This window comes from Crassostrea angulata, chromosome 9 (assembly GCF_025612915.1).
Source record: "Crassostrea angulata isolate pt1a10 chromosome 9, ASM2561291v2, whole genome shotgun sequence".
NCBI classification, from domain to species: Eukaryota; Metazoa; Mollusca; class Bivalvia; order Ostreida; family Ostreidae; genus Magallana; species Magallana angulata.
The window spans coordinates 17,185,652-17,200,372 of record NC_069119.1 but is presented as its reverse complement, the minus strand read 5'-3'; the positions used below and the strand labels follow the sequence as shown (position 1 = coordinate 17,200,372).

At 33.7% G+C, this 14,721-nt stretch overlaps 1 long non-coding RNA gene across 2 annotated transcripts; it reads right to left on the bottom strand.

Moving 5' to 3' along the window:
• Positions 1-643: 643 nt before the first annotated feature.
• LOC128163001 (uncharacterized) lies at positions 644-13,096 on the bottom strand. 2 transcript variants are annotated; one of them, XR_008240749.1, is made up of 3 exons: positions 12,909-13,096; positions 2,000-2,115; positions 644-1,003 (listed from the first exon to the last, which is right to left on the bottom strand). It is a non-coding gene; the product is annotated as an uncharacterized LOC128163001 (long non-coding RNA). The 2 variants fall into 2 exon arrangements; XR_008240748.1 differs by having other exon boundaries at positions 644-1,006; positions 12,909-13,095.
• Between the last annotated feature and the right edge of the window lie 1,625 nt (positions 13,097-14,721).

The window sequence follows — 14,721 nt, the reverse complement described above, 5'->3', positions numbered from 1 at the left end:
TCATATTCCTTATTATAGAATCATCAGATTTAAGTGGGATCAGAATTTGTAAATGGGAAATTAAACCCCTAAAGCATAATAATCGAATTAAATTTCAACTTCATTACAAAGTTGGCACAATACAAGTACTTTAACATGAGTAGAGTTTTTATTGAAGAGAAAAAAAATTGTACAACTTTTCCGACAACCAGTGAAAATTTGCCCTCAGGAAAATAGTTCATTCAACAGTAGATAATCGGCATTGTAATTGAAAATAGCAATATTTAAAATTGAAAGTTTTCATAACAATAACAAGTTAGTGACATAAAAAAAAAAGAAACAGCAGTTTATAGGTAGGTTAACACTAACCACATAAATCCTTAACAAATCAAATTATTCCAACAAATTGCTCCAGTTTTCCAGTAAAAAGATGATTCAAATCTAACCTTATCACCACGTAAGATATTTTGCATAGTAAAACCGAACGTCACACAATATATACTGTCAGATTTTTTTCCCCATGGAAATTAAATTCAACAGGTAAAAATTATCCAAGAGGAACTGAATTAAAAAAAAAAAGAAAAAAAACATCACAAAAACTCGATGTTTGTATATCATGTATAATAAATTTCTTTAACGGGAATTCAATATATTAAAAAATATCTAAGAAGAATTAAATATAACAATACATTCCACACACTCCAAGACCTGAGTCCGGTCAGATTTACGGTATTGGAGCGCGGATACAAACACTTCCGGTAGGTGGGGCCCTCGACGCGAACACACCTATGGTTCGGGTCGCAGCAGTGCTGTGTCTTCGAACACGTTTGCCAATATAAAGCACAGCACTGCCCCATCTTCCCACATTTCAGATCGTCCTCACAGTCGTGCCCGAAAAGGCACCTTTGACCTAGAGCGCTCTGACTACAGCGTTTGTTCGTGCCCGGGTTCTTGAGCACACAGTTACGGCTGCAGCACTCGTCATTTCCCGCGCATTCTTCGTTTGACGATTTACATTGTGATCCTGCTGAAAATAAAAAAAATAAAAACTAAAATGTGTAGTACATGCATGTATGAATGTTTGTTTTCAAATTTATGATACATGTAACTATATTTAACTGTTTAAAGCTTCAGAATTGTAGCGCTCTCGATCTAGGAAAAAAGGGGAAAAGTAGGATCAAGTCCCTTTTTTAAAATATCAATTCACTCCATTCAATCGATCGTGTACATATATTACATTACTTTAAAAGCAGGTTTATCGGATAGAATTTCCATAGGTTTCAAAGACTGTTAAACAAAACTTTTATTGATTTTAGTTGACATTCGTGTGCATCGATTTGTTCATTTTTTTTAAATCAATGTAATTAATTATAAATTCTCTGAATTTGTCATTATTTTTTTTTTTTTACAGAAGATTGACTAATTTTCATTAATTCATTAAATCGTATGTGTACATGTACCCACATATATCATATATATGGATATATTGGATATTTTTTATATCTCTACCCAAATTGGATACACATTATAGTATTTGTTTTCTAAAAACCAATCCATTTAAGGTATCCCAATGAAATCAAAACGTAGGGAGTGATCGAGATACAAGGTCCATTCACTTAATTTATAATTATTAACTTGAATACGGTGATATCTTCAAATATTTCAAACATAGGATACTGTATGCATATGTAATTATACATGCTTTTCTTTGGAGTAAATTTCGATATAAGTTCATATGCATGTGCACAAGTAATGCATCTATACATGTACATGTACACTTTAATGCATTGATGTTGCACATTTTTGTTTAAAGTTTTGTAATCCAACGTATTAAAAAATAATAGAGTACTTATCGAAAGTTTTTATACTTCTTTTTTTGAATTACAAAAATGTAACGCTGATAAACATCCATGTGTTTACACTTACATGAAAATAACTTTGCAGTATATACATGCGTTTGCAACAAATTGAATTTATAGTGTTGGTATAGTAAATACATGCACCAATCAAAATAACTCACTATATATCGTCAGTGTTTGTCCCTGGATGACCTGGGCGCTCAGAAGAAAAAGTAACACATCCAGAGTCGTCATTGTGCTACGTTGCTGCTTTAGATAGGCCTACATGTTGCTAATTCTGTGAGAAGGAAAGAGAGAAGAGTTTGTCGTTGCATGGTTTATACGATATGAGGTAGCTAAAGGAGGCAAGGTGGTTGTAACGATTTACCCATCAGATCAACATTTTAATTAGGGTCTTCCGTTTTCAACGGAAGACCCTTTTGTTTTTCTACGGTTTCTTTTTTTTCTTATTCTTATTAGGGTTTTCCGTTTTTCAACGGAAAACCCTTCTGTTATTCTACTGTTTCTTATTATTATTTTTTTTTTTTATCCGCAAATTTTGTGTAGGCCATTTCTCGTACATTTGTTGTCTGATTGTTATGAAACTTTCAGGGTGTGTAGACAATGTTAATATCTCGAGACGTTTTCTTCAAATTTTTAAAATTCACTTCCGGTTATGAGTTATTGCCCTTTAATTGAAAATTGGGGGGTCTTTTGTCCAGAGTTGATCTCGGGAACTACAAAAGATAGTTGCATGAAATTTAGCAGAATTGTTGGTAACATTTTATAGTTTTGCTGGCATGAAAAGTTTGGCAAAATGTTTTTTATTTTTTAAGCTATTTGCCGGTAAAGTATAAGGTTTTGGGGGGTCTGAAATTTTGTTGTTCTTTTGTATAATAACCTTTAAACTAAAAATATTTTGTTAATACATATAGAGCAAAAGTTGTTTAGAATAACGAGAGCTTTCATTTAAAATTAAGAAAAAAGGGCTGGCCCCTATAATTAGGGGTCAGCAGCTCATACACGTATTTTTCTGATAGCAAAAATCATTATCATCTAATGAAAAAAAATGAATTCAGTTATTGTTAATATATTAAATAATGTCATTTGGTATCAAATTAAACAAGTTCTGTGCTATATTTTTTTTCAAATTTCATAAAACAAATATGTGAGAATCGTACATGAACGAGTTAATATGTCTACATAGACACACAAGCGAACAAATGTTACTTTAAGGCCAGGCATTTACTGCATTACGTTGTGTTGCGTCTTAGATAAATTGTTGTGATTCAATTTCATTTTTTTCATCTATATCATTTATGAATTCAATGAACACACATTATTTAAACGTTCTATGTGCAACTATTTGTCGGGGCGCCGTATGTAACCCCCGCGCGCGTGCCGAATGTAAACAGTAACGAACGGCATTGTAGAAAAGAGAGAGCCGTAATGCAGAAGAGAAGTTGTGTATTCTTTCGGTGTATACATGCATTTTCAATTTACTGTGAAACATATGAACATGCACAGGGAACAGTACTACATATTTGTTTAAGGAGGATATTTTTCTCGTGTGAATCGTTTACGAGGAAATTCTGACAGCCACACTTCTGTCGACGATCAGCCGTTGATAAGCTACGAGTAATAAAGGAGAAAAGATGGACATTAAAGTGTGTGATTTATGTGGATGTTACTGAAGAAGGTGAGGCTTTTACTCCTTTTAAAGTTTCTTGTTAACTGGTTGAAATTTAGTATATAGTATAGATGTACATGTAAGTACGTGCACACTGTTCTAAAGATGTTTTTGTTATGATGTGGGTGTTTGTTTACTAACGTGTAATTTTTACATGTTTCATGGATGTTTAGACTCGCTCGAGGTTCATGGGGGACTGGAAAGGGTAACTGAATTTATCTATTTAAAAAAATAACAGATTGTGAATTTTCAACTCAAAATTCAAAGCAGGGTCTAATTAGAAACATATCATATATTCTTGTGCAGAAGACTCCAAATGTAGTCATGAATACCCTGTAGACATAACTTCAAGTAAATAAAATTGTATACTTCAGACTTCAGAGTTAAAACATGATTTTAATATCTTTATGATGCCGATCATTGTATCATTAAAGAGGTTTAGCAGACCAACGGGTACCCGGTACATGTACTTGTACATGTAGGTTACAAGTTAGAACTATGCCTACCATTCTACCAGTTCACATAATTTTTCTTGTTTAGCAGTTATGATGTGTACTTAAATTGTCTTTGTTAATGTTTTAAATGTAATTTTTTATTCTCTTTTTTTAATCTGACTACTGGCAGTACTGGCGTGCGAGCAGTTCTCGCCAAGGACCATTTCTCGCTGGTGCACTGTTACATCATATTTTCGTATGTAATTTTATGTGTTGATAAAATGACGTAACAATGCACTGGTGAGAAATGGTACTCGGCGAGAACTGATCGCACGCCAATATTGATTAATTACAGACAAAAACTGAAGGTTGCGAGTGTTATTTTTTATTGAACGACATTGTTTAAAATAATTCTTTATATATGTGACGATCAGACCGGTTTGAATACCAGTGCCAGATAGCTCAGTTGGTAGAGCACCTGACTAGAGATTCAGGGGGCCCAGGTTCAAATCCCGGTTTGGTCCTTCATTATTTCTACCATCCTGTTACAATATTGGTGTTGTGACCAACCCCTGGAACTAACAGGTTAACTCGATCCTGCCAGGGGTGATCTTCGAGGGTGAAGATCATTTAAGGGGGGAGGAATGTGACGGTCAGACTGGTTTGAATACATGTAGCTCAGTTGGTAGAGCACTTGACTAGAGATTCAGAGGGCCAGGTTCGAATCCCAGTTTGTTCTATCGTTATTTATCGGTATATGACAGATGATTAAGGTCATCACATGTTTTGCAAGATGCAATAAGTGTTAAAAACCTTTACTTTACAACACAATACATTTAAGTGAATATTTATGTTTCTTGTTATTATTTGGTGTGGTTTTCTTGACAGTGTCGCATAAACAATTTACCTGCTCCTAAAACACAAACTTTCTTTTTGTGGATTCAGCTTACCGCTGATTGGCTGCTGTTGCAGCAGACAAATAAGATATGCACGCACAAAACACAATGAACTTATCAGAGAATGAGTTGAGTTTATTTCAACTGTTGGAATTTGGGTATTTTTTTTTTTAAATGTATACTTGTGACAAAACATATATGTGGTACATACAGCTGTAGCTTTATGAAGAAAATTTTGGTTAGACCATATATACCTATCATGCAAGTAAATGATATTTACAAAAAACTTGCCATTTATGGTGCACGAAATATACGCTAGTTTTATAAAGATTGACATACATGTAATGTACCACATTCTGTGAAAAATAATCTATTAAAAATTCTTCATTAAGTTTACTCATACATGTTTTATGCTTATTACACATAGTATTGTTTTTAAAACATGTAATTTATAAGAAAATAAACAAAAACCCTCGCTAAATTTATTTGCCATAAAAAACAAAACACAGTAGAATTGATAAAAAATGGTATACCAGAAGCTAATACCAGTACATGTACTTTGACGCTGTTCGGTGGGTAATATTCATTTGTAATTTACGAATTGAAATATTGACTGTTGCACTACAAGTACGGTACCGTAATAAATTCTCTCTCTCTAAAACTCTCTCTCTCTCTCAATTTGATAAGTGTTTATACCTATGAAATTTTTTTAATATTATATTATGACTTGATATGCAATTTTTTGATCTTGTACTGCCTAAATGTTATATCATGTATTGGGATATGTCATACTTATTACACTGCATGGTCAGTGTATTTTTTACAGAAATACTATGCATATGTTAATGTAAACACAGCTATTACTAGTACATGTATGTAAACACAGCTAATTATTTTTTTTTTTTATTTCAGCTCAAAACAGCCTCTTGTTACCACATGGCTTTTACCGGTACCTGTTGATTCTTGTGGGTCAGCTCCTGAGATTAACCTGTCACCTCTATCCACATGCATATTCCTTGTGTTCTACAGACTATTTACCGGTAATTCAAATTAAATCCGATAATGCATGAACAGTAATGGAACTTGAAGAAAGCATCATGCCATGTTGTGGTTTGTGTTTGATAAGAAATTATGAAAACAAAATTAAGGCTGTTTAAAGAAATTCATAATTGCTGTAAAAATTTGTTTTTCAATAAAAGTATGCAATTATATTTCCTTTATTTTTTATTTCATAAAGATATTTAGATGTGTTTACATAATTGAACCCCCCCCCCCCCCCTCCCCTCTATTTAATTGTCTGCATTAAGATTACATGTAGGATATGTAAATGTACATTTGACTTTGAAATAACATCTGCTATGATAATTACTTTTGAAATGAACAAGAAACAACCTATTTCTACCTTTCTAAGGTATATATGCAGAAAAAAAGTAGAAAAACATGTCAAATTTGAACATTTTTCATTGAAATCAACTCTGTCTTCAGCTACCTGGGTGTGTTTGAATTTAATTCTAATTTAAGGCAGATGTCTAACTTGTAGGTTGTAACTTACTGTTTTAGCATGGTTAGAAGGAGACTAGAAATCAGAATAGATTAGATATTCACTAAATATGATTGTTAGCTTACTTTTTTCATGAAAACAAGAAATCACAAGCAGGACAGCTGTCTATTTGTTAATTAATATGGTACAAATCATACAATAAACAAATAAAGATCAAATTTTAGAATCATTGATGATTGTTTTCAAATATGTGTGAGAAATTACTCAAGGAAATTGCCACACGTTTCATAAAATTAGGTAAAACATTTCAAACCATGACTTTTTATGAAAATCAAAAGATTGGGGGGGGGGGGGGGGGGGGGGTACACATGTAAGGGTATTTCTAAGTGATGTGAAGCTTTTATCATGATTATATCATGTAGGCATATGTTGTATTGTATAAGGTTTCTTTTTAAAGGTGGTTGAACAACAGTTGACCTCTAAAAGGTCAGGTAAAGATGTTTTACTATGGAGAACCCTGTAAATCTGTGTTTACTAAAGGAAATTGGAAATGGTGGGTTCACTTAAATGGCCATATTTTTATTAAACCTCAATGGAATTGGCAATATGTAGTATTCTTTTTCTCAGAATTGCTTTAGCTTTCTTATTCTAAGACAAACCGTCTTTTCATAAAAATGTTAGTGTACTAAGTTAAAGGTACAAGGAACAGTTTCGGATAAAGTATCGTCAATATTTTTATAAAATTGAGAGTGACTGTACTTGAAGGTTTATCATTGTTGCGTAGATTCATGAAATGAATTTTAATGATTATCAATAGTTAGAGGGATGTCTCTTGTTGGAATTGGTAAGCAATATTAAGGCCCCTAATTTTAAGTACATGAGAAGCAGAAATGAATTGTGAAACTTGCGGCTATGACAGATGTGTTGACTTTACAGTGAAATTGAAGGTTACAAACGGGAGGTTATATAACATGAAATGTAGGTGGATGGAATATTATATGCCTATTTAGTATTTACTGGGTATGAGGACAATAGCAAGTTTATTGTCCCCCAAGACAGCAACTATTTAATGAGGCAAAGCCAAGGGAAATAGTTGCTGTGGAGTGGGACAATAAACTTGCTATTGTCAGAATAGTCAGTTAATTGGTATTTCATTATACAAAAGAAAACTTTATTTGTCAGCGATGCAGAATTTCTTGATGATAAACAAATTAGAGTTAAATCAAACTTTGTATTTAATGCGGCGATCTTATTAGGTCAGAGGTGTTCCGAGTTTAAGGTGATATGGGACACTTCCATGTTGTGACGTATTGTTTATCGAAATAAACAATAAAATAAAGTGTAATTATATAAGTACATGTAGTTTCTTTTCAAAAATGGTCACCTAACTCCATAACGCAGTGGGTTAGAGGGTTTACTAGGAACCTGTAAGTCATGAGTTCGAATCCCACTGGGGTTTTTACAATTTTTACCTTTTCAAATATTTTTAAAAGCTATTTTTTGGTTAAATATTGTAAAATTTGAAAATTCTAAACCGGTGAAAATTTTTCAATTATATAGTACTTTAATCCACATTAATATCGACAGATGTCCCATACCACCTTAAAAAGGAGGGAAATCAATTCTGCTGATGAATGGTTTTGATGACTATTCACCAAGGGCAGATAGCATGGATACTATTTTAAATTAGATAAAAAGGCATGTTTATGCGGGCGCCTTCTAGTGATCAATTTGTCCGTCTGTCCATCCGAGATGGCTTGACTGGAGCATAGCTTCTCTCCCCTTGGCCCAATCTGGCTCATACCTCATCCACAGGGTTCCTTTGGTTGAAGGATGCGCAGTGACCTTGAACCATGTTTTTAGGTATAAGGTTAAGGTCATAGCAGAATTATATATATAAAATCCTTGTCTGGGGCATATCTTTTTTCCCTTTGGTCCAATCTGGCTAATACTCGCAGAGTGTCTCGATGGTTAAACGATGTGCAGTGACCTTGCATGAAATTTCTAGGTAACGGGTGAAGATCATATCGGATCATGCAAAAATCCTTTTTTGAGAGCATATATACTTTCTACTAACCCCTATTTTGCTCAGACTTCACATAAGCAGAGCTTTTGAGTAAAGGGTGTGTAGTGACCTTGAACCTATTTTCAGTGAAAAGAAACTGTGAAGGTCATAGCAGAATTATATTTTTAAAAATCCTTGTCCGCAGTATATCTTCTCTCCCTTTGCTCCATTCAGCCTCATACTTCACCCACATGATGCCTTTGATCAAAATATATGCAATGACCTCGAATGATATTTGTAAATGAAGAGTCAAGGTCATCAGAACACACAAAAATCCATATTTTAAGAGCATAGATATACTCTCCTTTTAGCCCCTATTTGGCTAATATTTTACCTTTACAGAGTTTATTGGTTAATGGCGTGCAGTGACCTTGAACCAAGTCTGTCAATGTGAAGGTCATAGCAGATCTTTTTAAAATTAGTTTTAGACAGTAGATTATTTTCCAAATATGCTTAATCTTGGTCAGATTGAACAAAAATGCATGTATGTTAGGGGGAATGAAATTGAATTAAAAGTTCTATGCCAGCTGGAAAAATTTCAAGTTAAAGGTCAAGGTCAAAGCAAAATTCTCTGAAATAACATAAGCGGGGCCCTTTGAAATGTTCACCATTTCAATGTTGTCTGGTTCATAGTAATTTTACATAGAAAATATTCACAGAGGTACAGTAAAGTAAACTTTACATCGATAAGTTTCTGACAATTAATGACGCAACGAGCACACAGTACGAAAGGTCAACCCTTTGAAAAGCAGTGAAGAGGAAAAGTTGCTCAGAATTATGTTTTAAACAAAATTGATTTTTTACGTAAATTTTAATTTTGCATTCTGGGTTAAGAAAAAAGATGTTAGTTCAAGGTAAAGTTAACTTATACCTAAAATGAAGTCAAATTTGTTAAGTCGTACTTAAACACATTGTTTTTTTTGTTAAGTCGTTCTTGAAATGGTTAAGGGTTTTTGGTTAAGTCGTGCTTAAAACCATTCGGATAATGTTCAGTTGTACCAAAAATCATTCGTTTTTTTTTTTTTATCTTTTTGTACTTAGGTTTCTTTGTTACTAGATTACGAACTCTGCTTCTTAGACGTACTTCTAGCGTTGCTTTCGACATTAGCGGAAAACCCACTCGTTGCTTTGCAACGAGCTTTGCTCTAGTTATTATTATTCTTTTTATTTTTTTTCCAACTCAAATATTTCAAAAACCTTTGCATCGATTGTTTTGAAATTTACAGGTGTAATGTGTATTTAAAAGATCTCTATGATATGAAAAAATTATTTGATGACGTCATCAATTTCGTCAGATATTGACGTTTTTCACGTTTTAAAAAGTGATTTTGTCCGGAGCTTTTCTCATTTTTGATTTAAGATAAAGCTATGAGATTTACAGAGAAGGTAGAACTATCGTTTTACTTATGACATAAGGCTGGAGACTCAATTCTGACACTTCCGGTCGAAACCGGAAGCAAAACCAATTTTTTTGAATTTTCATGTTTTTCAATTTTAAAAATTTTACGTACGTATCTTACAGTAATTTTCATGCTGAGTTCAAAACTGAAATCCGTTTTTAAATCGGACGATGGATTACAGAGATATCGGGGTTTAAAAATTGATTTTTCCGGAAATTTTGATTCCGCGTCCTTGGTTTAAAAAATAGCGTTTTGTTTAAAGTGAAATTAACTCGTACCAAAAATAATTGCTCAGTCGTACTTAAACACATTCGGATTTTTTTTGTTAAGTCGTTCTTGAAATCAGAAAGGTTTTTGTTAAGTCGTACTTAAAATGATTCGGATATTGTTAAGTCGTACCAGGAATAATTTGATTGTTTTCATCTTTTTATTTTAGTTACTCTTGTTATTGGTTTAGAAGCTCTGCTTCTAACAGGAACTTCCAGCTTTACATCCGACATTAACGGATGACCCACTCGTTGCTTTGCAACGAGCTTTGCTCTAGTTTTACTTATGATTTTTTTAAGGCATAAACTATTATTAAAAAGTAAAAAAAAAATACAATTTTAGCTTTAAAATTTAAACATTTTTCTAGATCTTTATATACAGTCACAGGGGCATCGTATCCGCTCTTCTCTTTATGACATATACATGTATAAATAATACATATTTATATATATGTCACAGAGAGTGGAGCGGATACGATGCCCCTAGCTGTGATACAGCCGTGCTCTTCTAAAAATTGGTTAGACCATCGAGTCCTCTTAATGTATAACCTCCCCCCCCCCCCCCCACACACACACACTTTGTAAGCCATTGGACAAATAGGAAAGGAATAACTAATATGGGCCTTTTCATCCCTCAAATGAACAAGTTGAGAACGTAGCTTGACCCTGAATAGATTTAGGAGAATAACTGGATTGTCATTAAAAGGAGAGAACATAAATAGGCATTGTGCCTGCTGTTCAATCCAATTCAATGTATTTATATACTTGAATAAAATACTTATTAAATTAAATTAAATTAAAAACGATGGGAGAGTAATTTGTCGAACAGCACTATTTAATACGTTTTGCAAGGTAAACGGTTAACTTGTCTGATTTTGGTCCCATGCACGGATTTAGAGTGAGGTTGTGGGTGGTCCAATTCACTCTTGGAATATTCAAATTTATTGAATTCACTTATAAAATCTAATAAAATTCCTGAAATTGGCCTTGACCTATCACCATTGACCTTGATTCGATTTAATGGAAAACCATTGCGTGTAGAGGTAGAGTCATGCCCTTTTATATCTTAACTGGTACATTTATGAAGTGCATAGGCATGCAGTTGAATATTTTCAAGCTGACAGTATACGTACAGTTACTGTAGTGTATAATTGTAATTTTCCTTAGACTAGAGAATGGTGGGCTTTAAAGCTTTCAGGGTGGCCACCGTAAGAATTGACCGTTTATATGTGGAGGGATTAGTACAATAGCTATGTACATGTAAACAGCTGTAGCTGAATCAATATACACAAGACAGACCGACAGAAAAAAAAAGTTAGTTATATATTTTCTATATTATAAATGAATAAAGACATATACATTTTGTTACTGAGATTTTGTCCTCTGGCATGATAGAGTACATGAATGCAGCGGCGTGCGTGCGCTCTCCAGCGCGTGCGTGCACGTGTGCGTGAGCGTATCATTTATAGGACATCAATAACCAATTAAAGTGGAGACGTAGTCAGATCCCCCGGTGACAGCCGGCGAGAGGAGCGAGTTCCCATAGGAATGCCTCCTTAATGTCCCTGCTTTCCATTGACAGCGCCTGAGACGGACCATTAATGGATTGCCTGCTATATTGATTTTTTTTTTCTGAACTTCATTACACAGTCTCACACAAGCACTTCTTGGATCCTCAGAATGCGAATCTACCACATAATATCCCGTTGAAATAAATCAAGCACATAGCTTACAAATCCCGGTCCTGATTCAGGACGCATACTCGGAAAATTGCCATTTTATCCGCTTATGCATGGTTTAATTAATCATAAGTTTAAAAAGTTTTTATCGATGCGCAGGTACGATGTTCTGTATTTTTCATAAGGTGCAACTTCGTGGAATTAATTAAGTTAACTGGGCTTTTTTTTTTCTTCGTCTTAACGTCAGCTGCCAATTAAGATTCAGAATAGATTCCAGAGTCCTGTTGACATCTGATTGAAGTGTAGTTAAGAGAGAATACACTCTGTCAGGTCGATAAAGTTCTGTTCAATAGGAGTTGTAACTGCGGACCACAAAATGATGACTTTTGGTACAGCACACACAGAGCGTACCGAAACATGGATCGTTTACAACTGTCTATGGAATGACGATTGACAGAATCCTATGTACGACAGGTCGGAGTGAAATCAAGAAAGACTGCATGGAAACTGTTGATATAACTGACATCCAACATTCTACTAAATGCACATGTAACGAACGAGAAAACTTCGAACCATCTATGAGCAAGTCATGCGTTGTTCGGTATACTATTTTCCCCACGAGCAGAGTACGTAAAGACCAAAACTCCTTGGCTAAATTGCGAAGATGACTTGATCATGTAACTATTTCTCTCTCTCTCTCTCTCTCTCTCGTCGAATTTTTCATGCATAAATTTGTATTTTTTCATAATCAGTACAACAGATTGATAATGATACAACAGTTTAAACAATTCTCTTCTCACAATTCGTTCCGAAGCTGTTCTTTTCCGACAGGAATAATTAAACAAGTTGCATTCTGCATAATATGACATCCGCTCTTTTCGTCTCTCTTGGTCATCATACAATACAACTGTTCCGAAAGTCCCACTTAATTACCCATTTTGCTTGTAAAAAAAGTAAATAAAACAAATTTTTTTGATTCATTTTTTTCCAAATCAATAACGAGGGTTTTTTCCCCGCAATTTATGCTTTACTTTAGCATTGCATAGACCTGCCTTAAGCTAGCTCAAAATATTTGTCTTAACTACAGATTTATCCGATTTCAACAGATTGCATGTAAACATATGACCCAAATCAAAATCGTTAATTAATACACGACTTACCAGATTAGAGATTGGGTTAGCTTTGATAATCTCCAAATTGCAGAAATCTGCTGATGTTTCCTAAGTTTACCATTTCACGACCAAAATTAATATAGATTTTTTTCTCTCTTCGCCAGATCTGTTGCTTCTCCGTTGCTGAAGCGCTGTAGAAAATAAGCTCGCATCAATCTCTGCATTCTAAAAAAGGCCCAATAAATCAATAATCTCTCTCTCTCTATCCCTCTTTCTCTCACTCTTGTTTTAAGATTTAATGATTCAATATCATTAATTGCGAATCTGTCATCCATAATTAATTATTAAGTATTATTAATATCAATGTAATATTCTCTCTGACCTGTGTTCAACTGAAAGATTTAATGCATTTTCCCCATTTTTAGGAAATGCGCTATTTTCAATCGATTATAATCATATATAATCCGGAGGATCTTGAAACGTTGATTTGCGTCGCACGCAAAAACTGCGCCAATATCACGCAATCACGCCATAAAAATCGAAAAACGTTGTGACGTGCAGAGAAAATATAATAATTAGTACCAGAATGATAGCTCTTAATTCTTAGAAATCAAATCATACACATACAAAATCAATTCTTGTGTTGCGTGGTTAAAACGGTTATCTGACGATTATTCTAGAATTATAGAGACACTGAATATTTATATATATATATATATATATATATATATATATATATATATATATATATATATATATATATATATATATATATATATATATATTTTTTTTTTTTTTTAGAAAAATGCACCTTTACGTAATTTCCCCCGAGATTCGAACGTTTAATCACTATGAACATTGGTAGATATATATGTAGGTGTTTTGTACTTACATTGAAATGGGTAGCCGAGTAGGTTACAGTACTGTACGAGGGTAGGATGGTCGCAAAAATTTTAGGACTACATGTATTGAATCTCTCATGCTTCTTGGTTATATTTCTTTATTGCAATCATGAAGTCTTAATCCTTCACAAAACAGTCCCCAATAAAAGTGCCAATCAAAGTAGTTCACAACAATATAGATAGTAAATTCTTTTTAAAAAATCGTATTGGATATATGGATATTAGTGTTCTCAGTTCTAAAATTGACTTTCATCTAACAACCTTGACCTTAATCAAATGACCTAAGATTCATGATACATGTACGTTACGAGTCCCATGCCTCTAGTTCTGGGCTGCGTTTTACAAAAGAACTTATGACTTGCGACCAAATTAATGAATGCTAATTAATCACTCACTGATCAATGGTTTATTCTAATTGCTGTAAAATATAATTATGGATATCAAAACAGTTGTACATAAATGGTTTTATATAAATTTTGTTCATTAAAGACCATTCTATGAGACAAAAAATATATACGACTTAGTCGTAAGTTCTTTTGTAAAACGCAGTCCTGATGTTTAAATGTGACGGAATATAGTTATCGTAACCATGACCTTTATTTAGTTGTTTATATCTACTGAATAGAATCATTTTAACAAGAGCTTAGACTTTGGGTAGTTGTGTCAAACAGCAACTTGTGACATAGGCCTGTCTATTTCTCTGCTGGCCACTCTGCCATGGCTCTTTGAAATCAACAAGATTTGTCTAGCTTTTGAGCTAAACCTACGCAATCGGTGCAAGTTTCGCATGAAACCAGCGTCATTTTCAAAGTAGATACGTTCTACTGAAAGTCCAAGCTGTTATTAAATGGTTCTAAGTTTAAAAAAAAAAAGTGCTACCATTCAAATTCACTAGCTGTGTTAGGTTAAAGAGCAACATCATTGTCATTTTAATGACATCTCGGTGAATGTCTTGAGTT